The sequence below is a fragment of the Ciconia boyciana genome, chromosome 2 (assembly GCF_034638445.1).
Source record: "Ciconia boyciana chromosome 2, ASM3463844v1, whole genome shotgun sequence".
Lineage (NCBI taxonomy): Eukaryota > Metazoa > Chordata > Aves > Ciconiiformes > Ciconiidae > Ciconia > Ciconia boyciana.
The window spans coordinates 93,814,555-93,825,626 of NC_132935.1; positions in this window are offsets into that span (position 1 = coordinate 93,814,555).

Below are 11,072 nucleotides of genomic sequence, written 5' to 3' on the forward strand. Positions count from 1 at the left end.
TTGCCAGCCTGTACCTCTCTGGCGTGCGGGTGCCAGGCGTCGGGCCAAGGAGAGGCGCTTGGCCGCAGGCGTGAGGCCCGGGCTGCACGGAGAGCAGGCCCTCGCAAAGCGACCTGTGTCCTGTCACAGCATGCTGCCTTGACCTGCTGCTCTCTGGTCCCAAGCATGCTGCAGGTGTGGCGGGCTGGCAAGTACACGAAGGACATGTCCTCAGCTGAGAGGAGCAGAGAGGAGAAAGCAAATAGTTTGAAGCAAACATCGCAGAATCTGACTGGCTGAGGTGGGAAGGGACCTCTGGAGGCCATCTGCTCTAACCCCCCTCCTCAGGCAGGGAAAGATGCTCATTGCAGAGTCTTGGCAGGTGTGGCTTCAACGCCATGCTCAGTCCTTCCAAACCCATGCTTTTGCTCCGTAATGCGCAGTTAAACGTGACGTGATGCAGCCATATCCCGCTCGCCACAGGGACGTGTTTTGGGAAGTGCGGTGATCTGGTGGTTAGTGAAGGAAATTTACTCCAAAGAGTTAATATAATAGGGAGTGCAGGCAAGGACTTAAGGGATACACACAGTTTAAATATGCAGAGACAGGACATTACTACACAAGATCTCTCCCATTAACTAGCCCAATAACACCCCCCAAAAAAATGAAATCCTTGGCTCAAATGCAAAACAAAGACGAGGGATGCAGCTCTGTAGCTACCTTCAGGTTCCCTATGCATTTATACATGCATCAGTGTGAAACGTATAATATTTTATAGAAATACTTAAAATATCCTACTGTAGAAAACTGCATCTTTATTCTCAGCAGTTGTTGTTACATAAACAAGTACTATACTGAAAAAAACCCCACAAAAATAAACAAGACATAACTACATGGGTGTTCATGTGTCACCTGTGACTTGAAGCTCTGTCATGTCAAGATGTTGTTTGTTGGGCACACTTCAGTTGGACTGGGCAGGTCAGGGGCATCTGCAGCCCAAGGTAGCCAGTGGAAAGGTGAAAGATGAAGAACAGGGTAAAGCCGACAGGCAGCAAAGCCAGGTAGCGAATAATTGATGGATGAACTCTGAAATGATGGATAGATGAGTGATGGGGGACTGTTACGTAGAGGCGGTGGTTGCCAGTACAAGCACACTCTAAGGGGATGATTTCACAACCTCCAGTTGCGATCAAGTGCTGGCTGTTGCCAAAGAGGCGGCCACACATCCTCCACGCTACCCTCAACAGTACAGCTGTGACCCTTTCCTTAAGCAACCCTGACACTTGTCTGACCCAACACCGAACTCATTCAGAGAACTAACCCCACAGAAAGCTGGGAGGTGGCAGCCTGCTCCCTGTGGGGTCAGACCAGCACACCTGGAGAGAGGGAGCAGGACCACCTGCCTCTGCAGTGGCTTGTCATTGGATTGCCACGTCTTTAAAAACCGGTGCCGTTCCCACAGAAGCCAACGACACGCTTGAAAGCCAGCAGAAGTTATGCCATCCGTTTAGCTGCCTAAGAAGCTGGAACGCTCTTGCCTTGAAACAGCCATGTCATCACCACAGATGCTTACATTTCAGGGGAAGGGAACAGGCCCGAGAGCAGTGCTGCTGGAGGAGCGCAGCCCAGGGCAGCAGAGGCAGGACAGGCTCCCAAGCAGGCTGCAGCTCGCCGGCAGTTTAGCACCAGCTTCCGTGACAGCGGTGTGCCCAGTGACCGGCGAGGAGGCAGGGTGCTAGCAAGAGATTTGCTGAGTAATCTTATCCTGAGGAAATCAAGCAGCATGGACTGCTGAGGCTAGGACACTGCTGCTCTATCTGTATTGGGTGGCCCTGGGAGCGCTCCTGAGCTACACCTCAACCCATGTTAGGGGAAGCTCAGTGTGAGCCAGCCCCTGCTGCTTTCTGCATACCTGGGTCTCCCCCATGGAACCGTGCCAGCAGGGCTGTAGGAAGCCAACACCTACTTCAACCTGGATCGTTTGGGATCAGGACCTTGGCTTCACCACATGACACCCCCCACCAGCCTCTTGGACTTAGCCGTATGCCTGGCCCTGCCTCAGCTCGCAGCAGAACAGGGGAACACCAGGGAGACACTGCTTTTGCTTTTGAACCATTCCTGAACCTTCTCCTCCCCGAGGCTCCAGAGAGTTTGGGGTGTGTATCATGTCATCAGTGGCCACAAAAACATCAGTGCGGTCTCTCTGTAAGGCCAGGAAGGATAGCCACCCGACTTAATGTACTGCACTTCTCCCCTCCCTTCCCCCTCAATACTGCTGAAAAGCATAGCAGTGAGCTTTATCGCAGATATTGGCTTTAATATTTCATTGGCAAAGTGCTTCAGAATGTAATTTACTTTATTCTCATGCTGTGCAAAATACGACTGAGGTCCAAAAGGTATGAATCACAGCTTGCCATAATAACTACTAAACACATTCTGCCCCCAAAATGAAAGAATTCCTTGTCAGCAACTCTGGCAAGTAGTTTCTTTTTGTGAGACAAAAGGATAAACAATAAATAATATCCCTGATAACTGCAGGGATCTGTGTTGTGCTAAGAGGTCCATGGTAACTGGGAGGCCTTGCAGTCAATATGCTGGAAGTCTGGGCTGGTCAATTCAGTTCCCCATAACTCGGTTTCTCCATCTGTAAAATGCAAATCACAGTATTTCTGATCTTTGCAAAAAGCCCTGAAATGTACTGTGCATGTGGAATTCATGTGAAATTTTTATGTTATATTAGACAATACTGATGGAATACAAGTATATACATAACTTAGTACTATCTGACATTTTTTTCAATGGGAAGTGTCACGCATTCCTATTCTTGTGAATGGGAAGTGTGATTCTCTGTTTTATTTTCAAGTTTCATTACTCCCTTCAGGATGCCTACTTCAGCCTGCAGTGCTTTCCCTTATTAGAATTTTATTGCATGCATGCAGCTTTTTACAGTGAACAAGCAAAAATTAGAGTGGGAGAGTGTAATATACCAAGATTAAAAAGCAGTGGGAGGAAATCCACTTCTCTCTTAAACATTTACCATGATGTATAGTATCTCCTTTTCCTCCCCACAGGTCTAGAGGGGGAATCCTGATACTATTGCCAGACCTGTCTCTCTTGCCAGTTATTCCAAAAACTGATTTAGTTCTTCAGCTGTTGTTTAATAAACTACCACATAGTGCATTTATGGGGGCAGGTCTTCAGCAAGCCTAAATCATCATAAAGTGTTTATTCATCATCACTTCTCAAGATCTTATTGCTTTACTTAGTATCTGCACTGTTCTTAATATTTTGAAAGTCCATTTTAAAAAGCAAGCTATCCTAAGATGACTGGACTGAATAAATGAACTCAGAAAATAAGAGCAAAAAACTCTTGCTGAATCTCATAGCTTTCAGTATCCCTGAAAAGAGAGATCACTTTAGCATGGCTTGTAATCCTACAAATCGGGGGATTTTTCTACTTCTTTGAGATATGAGGATGATAAATCCCCACTTCTTGACTTTGCACACAAACGTATCTGGCAATGCCAAGTCTTCAGCAGCAGCGATCGTCTTCTAGGCAATTGCCTGAAAACTAACAAACAACCAAACTGATACCGAAACTGAACCTTCTTAAAAAATTAGACAAAACTTCTGCTTTGACAGTACATTGAGCTTACTATGTTAAAAATAAGTAAGTAAATACTCTCTACTTCTTATCTTCTGATCTCACTTTCTGTAAGCCCTGAGCTCACATTCAGCCATAGACAGAAGGCATGTCGGCTATCCATGATCTGTCAGGAACTGGTAAGACCTGGGCTGGGTTCCCCTGAAGTGGCATCATAACTTAGTTCTCAGAGGTGGCAAGAAGGGAGCTAAAAAGGATGATTAGTCAGAAATAGCCAGTGGAATGGTTTTCCTCTGAAATAGAGTAATTTGACAGAAAGGAACTGTTTCACCAGAAATAAATAACAAAAGCTTAAAATTCATAAATCGCACTGGGCCTGTTTTCTAACTGTGCTGAGAGGGAGGTCAATGGAAGGGAAAGAGCTTGGAGGGCTCGTTGCCCATTCTTTTAATATTTCTACTTGGTGATAAACATTGCTAAAGCATTTCAAAGCCTGTTTTCTGGATAGAAGAGGTAGCACCCTGATTTACTGATTTAGAGCAGAATTCATTCATCATTTGATAAATTCACTGTCTTAAGGCCAAATTTGGCTTTTATTATGTCACTGTGAATCTGCAGTAACTTCATCAAAATCAATGATGTTGAAGCAAGCTTTAAGGCCTGAAACTGAAGGGAGTTACCACTGAGGTTTACTTCAGCAAAAAACAACTTTCAAGAAGCTGCTCTCAACAGGCAGAGTAGCTGGAAGACTATCATCTCTTTCTCCCTCGTACTCCTCTCGCTTCCCCTTCTATTAACGGATAATATCAACAGAATACGGAGTACGCCAGGATGAAAGGGCTGAGGCAGCAGATGAGGCCAAAGTGGCACAAAGGAGGGCTTTGCAGAAGGCAGGTCGCAAAAAAAAAGGAACCGACAATTCAGACAGGAGGAACAACGCTAGAGAATGGCTGAGAAAAGCATATGGGATAATGTAGATGTAGGTTAGCTGCCATGGCAACCATGTACCAAATTACGGCACTTCTGTGTCTCTAAACCTGCCAGCAGCTACTTTTGTTTGTATGTACTTCGGGCTTTAAAAAAAAAATGAATCCACCTTAAAACTCATAATGGATTACAAATGAAGTGCAGATACTGGGATTGCTGGGGGTGCTTGGTTTAAACTTTTAGAAAATAGAGATAGAAAAAATAATAGGCCTTGAAAATTCTGTTTTCACTAAGTGGTTAAAAAAATACATAATTTCTTTAACATTTATAGCAATCAGTTCTAACCCTTAATTTATACTGCTTTGACTTGCTCATACTTACCAGGACAACCTGACACTTTTACCTCCAATGCATATATAAGAAAGAAATTGGTCCTAGCAGCAGCTTTATTTATTTTTCACTGTGAGAAACTGTCATGTTATAAAAAGAGTAAGACATTTTCTTTTAATCCAGGATTCTTTGGAAATATGGTAAAATATTAGATCCCTAAAGAATAGAAACAAGGCTATCAAAAAGCATGCTGCAAGGCACATGTATATTATTAGTTACTAAGAATAGTCCATTGCTGAGTGTGAGTGAAAATATCCAAATGCATTCCTTTGATAAGCTAGGTATGTATTCATTTCTCTGAGCACACGTCAAAGTGTTGTCAAATGGAGAAATAATGTTATAATAACCTAACCTCTGCTTTCAGTTCATATACATGTAATCCTAGGGGAACACAGCCTTCACAACACCTCTCTGCAGGAAGCCAATAGACCATAATATCCATTGGACATCTCTTATACAGTCCATGAAAACTCTTCAGAGTAGGAAGAGGTCAGTTTTGAAGTTCCCATTGAAACTTGGTGAACATCACTGAGATGTTCAGCCGTCAGCCGAGAGCCATTAGAGCCATTGTGACCCGCCAAAGTCAGCAGAAGCAGCTGTGGTTAGTGCCAGGAGGTAGTTCCCCATCCCTCCACCATCACATGATACTCGGTGTAGACTGTGATATTCAGTAATGACAGCCTGCCTCCAGCAAAAACACTGGGCAGAGATCTTTATTTTGATGACATTTTCCCATTAGCTTCTGCTTAATGGGTATGTCTTAAGATTTCCTGTGTTTGGAAAAATGACAACAGTTAAAGCTACAGTTCTCTATTCCATATTTTGTTTTCTCAGCCAAAATCTAAGATAGTAGCCCTTAAATACCGCTTATGAAAAACACAGTCCAAATATTTACATTTCCAATATATTCACTACATTCTCCAAGAACATTCAATTACTCTTGAGGCCCTTGCACTGTTGCTTGTACTGGTGGCTCGCTCTTGATACAACAATATTATCATCCAGAGTTAGTTATTCAATTTTCCTTGCAGAGTTTTCACTTGGTTTGGTTATTTTGGCCTGCTGCAGTTGTCTGTCTGGCCGTGGCAACAGAGTCCCTCCAAGCTATCTGGTTACCTAGTAAGTCTGGCAGTATGCCTCCAGTGCATCTGGGATTCTGCATGTCCAGGAGACTTCAGTGGGCTGTCTGTGAGCAGTCTGTGGGGCAGCTGAGAACGGGAGATGAGTGGGAAGCAGAGCACAGAGCATGCTTACAGCCAAGAAACATGCCTCTTTGGGTGTAGAGGTGTAAACCACTAAGGTGTTCTCCGGTTAAGCAGCAGACTCAGTGCCCCTTGCCTGCTGGCTTTCTGCAAGTTATAATAAAAAATGTGTTTTCTTTCTAAGTATATGGCCTCATGAGACACCCTGGATCAGTATGATTGCAACTACTCTCAGCAACTGTTTAGTACCTTTGGGGATGTGAATCATGTTAAGCTCAGGAAGAAGTAACGATGCCAGGACTTCAAATTCTACTGTTTGCCTCTATATCTGTCTCCCCATAGTTCTGCAAATCCCCCTCCTTCTCACATCACCTCCTGCTGAGCACTGTGTCTGCTGAGCAAAGTATCAACTGCTGACAAACTGTTCCACTGTTGTGGCCCAGTTAAGTACAGATTAACATCTGATGTTGATATGTAAACCTGTACTGCACTGTAAACCTGTACTGCACTGATATGTAAAACTCCACTGCACATGGTGTAAATTCAGGGTCTTTAAACTAAAGACATTTTCAGGCGTTATAATATCCCATATGCCTTGTCCAACACAATAGGCAGTCATCAGTAAAGTTATGTCACAGAAGATAAGAATGACTAGTCTGGGATGGGTCCCGTTTGGGTTCAGGTTGACAGCTCATTGATCTTCTTTTCAACCAGTGTCTTTTTCCAGGGGAAGAACTACTGGAACTGCTGATACTGTCTTCCTTGTGTACACTCTGTTCTCTAAGCTGGTGTCTGTCTCTTTCTGCACCTACCAGACACCTCGCAGTTGCAGGACGTATTGCTCACAACTGTCTCTGAGTTCTTCAAGCGTTTCTGTGATGTTTTATTGTGGTATTTTGGTGTCTCGGTCATGCCGTGTGCTAAAGCACCAGCAACACCGAGCAAGCTTCTAACCTGTCAAGGGTTAATTCAGGGTCTCCTTGTGGTCTCTTCTGAGGCTTTTTTGTTTGTTCTGATCCTTTCATCCTTTGTCTGCGACTTGATTACATGCAGGACTTGAGACATTGGTTCTCCGGTTGTATATTTCTCTATAGTTTCACTTTCCTTTGTGACTCCAGGTTAGATCTACTCTCTCAAACAGTTCATTTCACGTAAGGATGCAAGAGCAGCTGTTCTAGGTCATAGCAAAGATCCATATAGCTCCACATCTTCTCTCAACAGTGGCAAGTAGTGGACACCTATGAGAAACAGGGTGAGTACAGAGAGTTCCTTCCCCTTTTATATCTTCCAGTTTCTGGCAACCAGCAGGTGAGGTTTGTGAGCCAAGGGCACACCCAGTCCCTGGTCTGAATGTTAAGCTGGTGTTTTTATGTTAAGCTGGTGTTTTTATGTTTTTATGTTACAGTGACTCCCAGATCTCTTTCTTGAGTGACAACTGCTCATTCAGAACTGTTTGCATTTATTAGGGCTGTATTTTTCTGATATGCATTGTTTTGTATTTATCAGCATTGTATTTTCTCTGCCATTTTACTACCCAGTCAGTTGATAATGTGAGATCCCTGTGCTACTTTCTCAGGCAGCTTTTGGTTTTGACTATTGGAAACAACTTTGTATCATCAGCCACCTTGGCTATCCACCATCTCTTCCAGCCCATTTGTGAATGTGTTGGACAACACAGGACCTGGCACAGTCTCCTTCCCCTGCCTTCCTCTTGCAACTTCCTTTAATTGTGAAAAATGATCAGTAGCTCCCACCTTTGCTTTTCATCCTCTAACCAGTTACTAATCCACAAAAGGACCTTCCTTCAAACTAAAGCTTTTTAATGAGCCTTTTGGGGTTTGTGGAATTCTGTGAAAAGATTTCTGAAAAATACCATTATACAAATGCTCAGGGAAATTGGAATGGGGAGAAGGGTGGGGAGCAAGGAGATGTATTTGCCTCTGAGACCAGAAAGTTTTTAGTCTTCCTTATGTCTAAGTTTCCCCTTAACCCGAAAAAATTGTGTAGTCTGCCAGAGCAGTACCTGTGAAAAAGCAGTATATTTCCACTGAAATCCATCTAGCAATGCTGGTGACACAGGCCTAATGTTCTGCTTATCAGTAGACTTGCTAAGTTTTGTTTCATTAACTCCTGTCTTTGAACCTGGTTCTGCAAGCAAAAATACTTTTGTCTCTCCATTGTGAACAATTGTACTTTGTTCAGAAATAGTCAAACCCACCTGGAGGGAATGCAATAGTCAAACTCTAGTTAGACTTGTGTAGGGTTAATGCAAATTTACACTGAAGCCCATGAAGGCACAGTCAGGGTTTGTATTTTTACTGCCTAAGAGGAACAGCTTATGCTGCCAGTGAAGTCAATGAAGCTTTGTCACTGATTTCAGTAGGAACAGGAACACCATTTGTCATAAAAGATTCGCTTGACCTAATCTTTTTGTAAATAAAGAAATAAGACATTTCAGGAAATTTCACAGTGTCTTTTTTCATTTGATTATTATTTCACCTGCTTTGATGGTTACTTTATTTGTCGTCTGGCAGAAAATGAAACTCATTTTATACTCTTTTAATATCCGAATAGAGCTATAATGCACGTAGATGGGCTTGCATTTAGAAGTGGTGCCAACACTGAGTAATTTTAATATATTATATAGTTGATAATATCTGACCAAATATTCTAGAATAAGTCACTATAGAAATGAAGGTAGGTTTCCTGTGTGGCTTCCAATATCATACTAAAATACAAAAGAAACCTGACTGGGTTTCAGTTATGAAATAATAGATACTGAGCCATTTTCAGATTTGCTCCATATTGCCAAAGTGTTTAAGCAGGTGTGTTTCACAAAGTTTGTGAAACAAAAGCTCAGCTGAAAGCAAATCAACATTAGGAAGCAAAACCAGTGCTGAGTGATAGTGCTTAAAAACTGAGAAACAAGAGTGGTTTTAAACAGCAACTGAAAAGATGCTTTGATGTTTTTTAAAGTACTCCCTTATACTCTAAAAACATGTTACAGTTTTCTGCAGTTATGTACAAGACATTGCATCTTATATTGGTGTTACTTCTGTAGTTTGGATTATACCCATCAAACATTAACTTTTTTCTTGTAATATGAGCATGTCAGCAGTTTTGGAAGATTAGGAAAACATGTTCATGAACCTAACTGCTAAAAACCATTACTATTTTTCCAGAGCATTACCTTATGTATACAAGTGGGGAAAATGGCAATGAACCTAAAAGCCTCAGTATCTTCACATGACCAGCAATTATCCTGCCAGTCTGTAGGAACAGGCAAACCCCTTTGCAGCAAATACGAGGGTAGGCCAAATATTGTTTGCTGAATTCAAGTGATATTTGTAATCAACATTTTAACTCAACCTCAGCTGAGAAAGTACCCTTCCCTTGCACTGCGAGCTGAACACCTTCCATCGCCGCACAGAACGACAAGCAGGCTCCCTCTGAAACACGACAAGGCTCAGCAGTAGCCCAGGCAGAAGTATTTGGGTCAAAGACTGCTGTTAGAGGCAAAAGTGGACAACGTGACCTGAGGGGAAATTAAGAAAATCTTAAGAATTCTGGCTGATTTTACATAAGTTCCTAAAAGCCTTGAATTCATTTGAATTCACTGAAGGCAAATCACTTCATGCCTTAAAGTGTACAGAAACCTTTTGACAGCAGGGCTTGTATTGTGTAGCTCTCCAACATGACTTAGGAAGATAAGACACGAACAATGGAGAGTTATTAACATGAATAATTTTCCATGCAAATTGGAAGCACTGCAGAACAATAGGATGGCTGTGGCTTAATGGCACCGGGTTGTCCACAAGGCTGAACATAAAATATCGCAATAGGAAAGAAATAGCAAAGACAAAAGCTACTAGAACAAAACTGCTTTCGAAAATGAGCTGGGGCAGCTGGACCACAAGATCCCTTTTCCTGGGGGTGGTTCCAGAGATTCAGTGCCCAGAAAACATGCCTGAAAAGCCAGAGCTAAAAAACAACTGCAGTTTTGCTAGACCTGAAGAACTTCATGAACCCAACGCATGAAGCTAAACACCTTCACCAGATTCACCTTCATTCCACATCTTGGGGTCAGCAGGATTATGACAGATGTATTTGCAAAAGGCTAGCATCTATATTAATCAAATATGTTGGCCCCTTCAATACAGGAAACAGAGAAGCAACATAAACAGATGAGCAAATTAACATTTCCACACATCAATTTGTGTATTGTCTTTTCTGAAATAAGGGTTTTCAGTAGAAAGGCTGTAGGAAGGACGAGGGCTAGTGGAAGTTGTAGGTATTGGGATACACGTCCCCTGTAAGTAGTTGCTGCTGTGACTTTCCCAAGACAAATTTCTGCTATGTGTGTTGCTACGACTCACAGCTGAGCAGCAGAGCTGGTGCTAGTCCAGGTGGGCAATAGCTTATGCTGGTTGAAATACCAATCCGAAGAAGCTCAAGGGGAAAAAAAAGTTCACACAGCAAACAAAGAGATAGCAGCTGTTCCCCTGGCTCTTCTGTCCTCTCCTTGCTGAAGCCCCCTCCACTTATACAGACCTGACACCCATAGGAGTGATCATACAGAAGAAAAGTATTTCCATTTGACGTTTTGGTGGACAATCTATGTAGCAGCAGAATGCTGTCTGAAACACGCAGACCTCTTTTGGTTTAGTCACTCCGACAGTGGGGATTATTTTAGAACACAAGCGACAGGAAGTAATGTTTTCTGCAATTCATCAGGCAACAGAACAAGGCAAAGCACCGGCTCTCGAGGAACACGAGCTATGACATCCTGTCCATGCTGCACATTCAGTGCCTCTCTGCCCCTAAAAGAAATTTGAAATACACCTTTTGTAAAAGGTGTTGATTTTGCTGAGTCAAATCAAACTACTGTATGTCTCTGTCTTCAAAAACTCCCAAAGTAGTTTATGTTCTATTGGAAATCAAAAGGTGACAGCCAGCTCCAGTCCATCAAG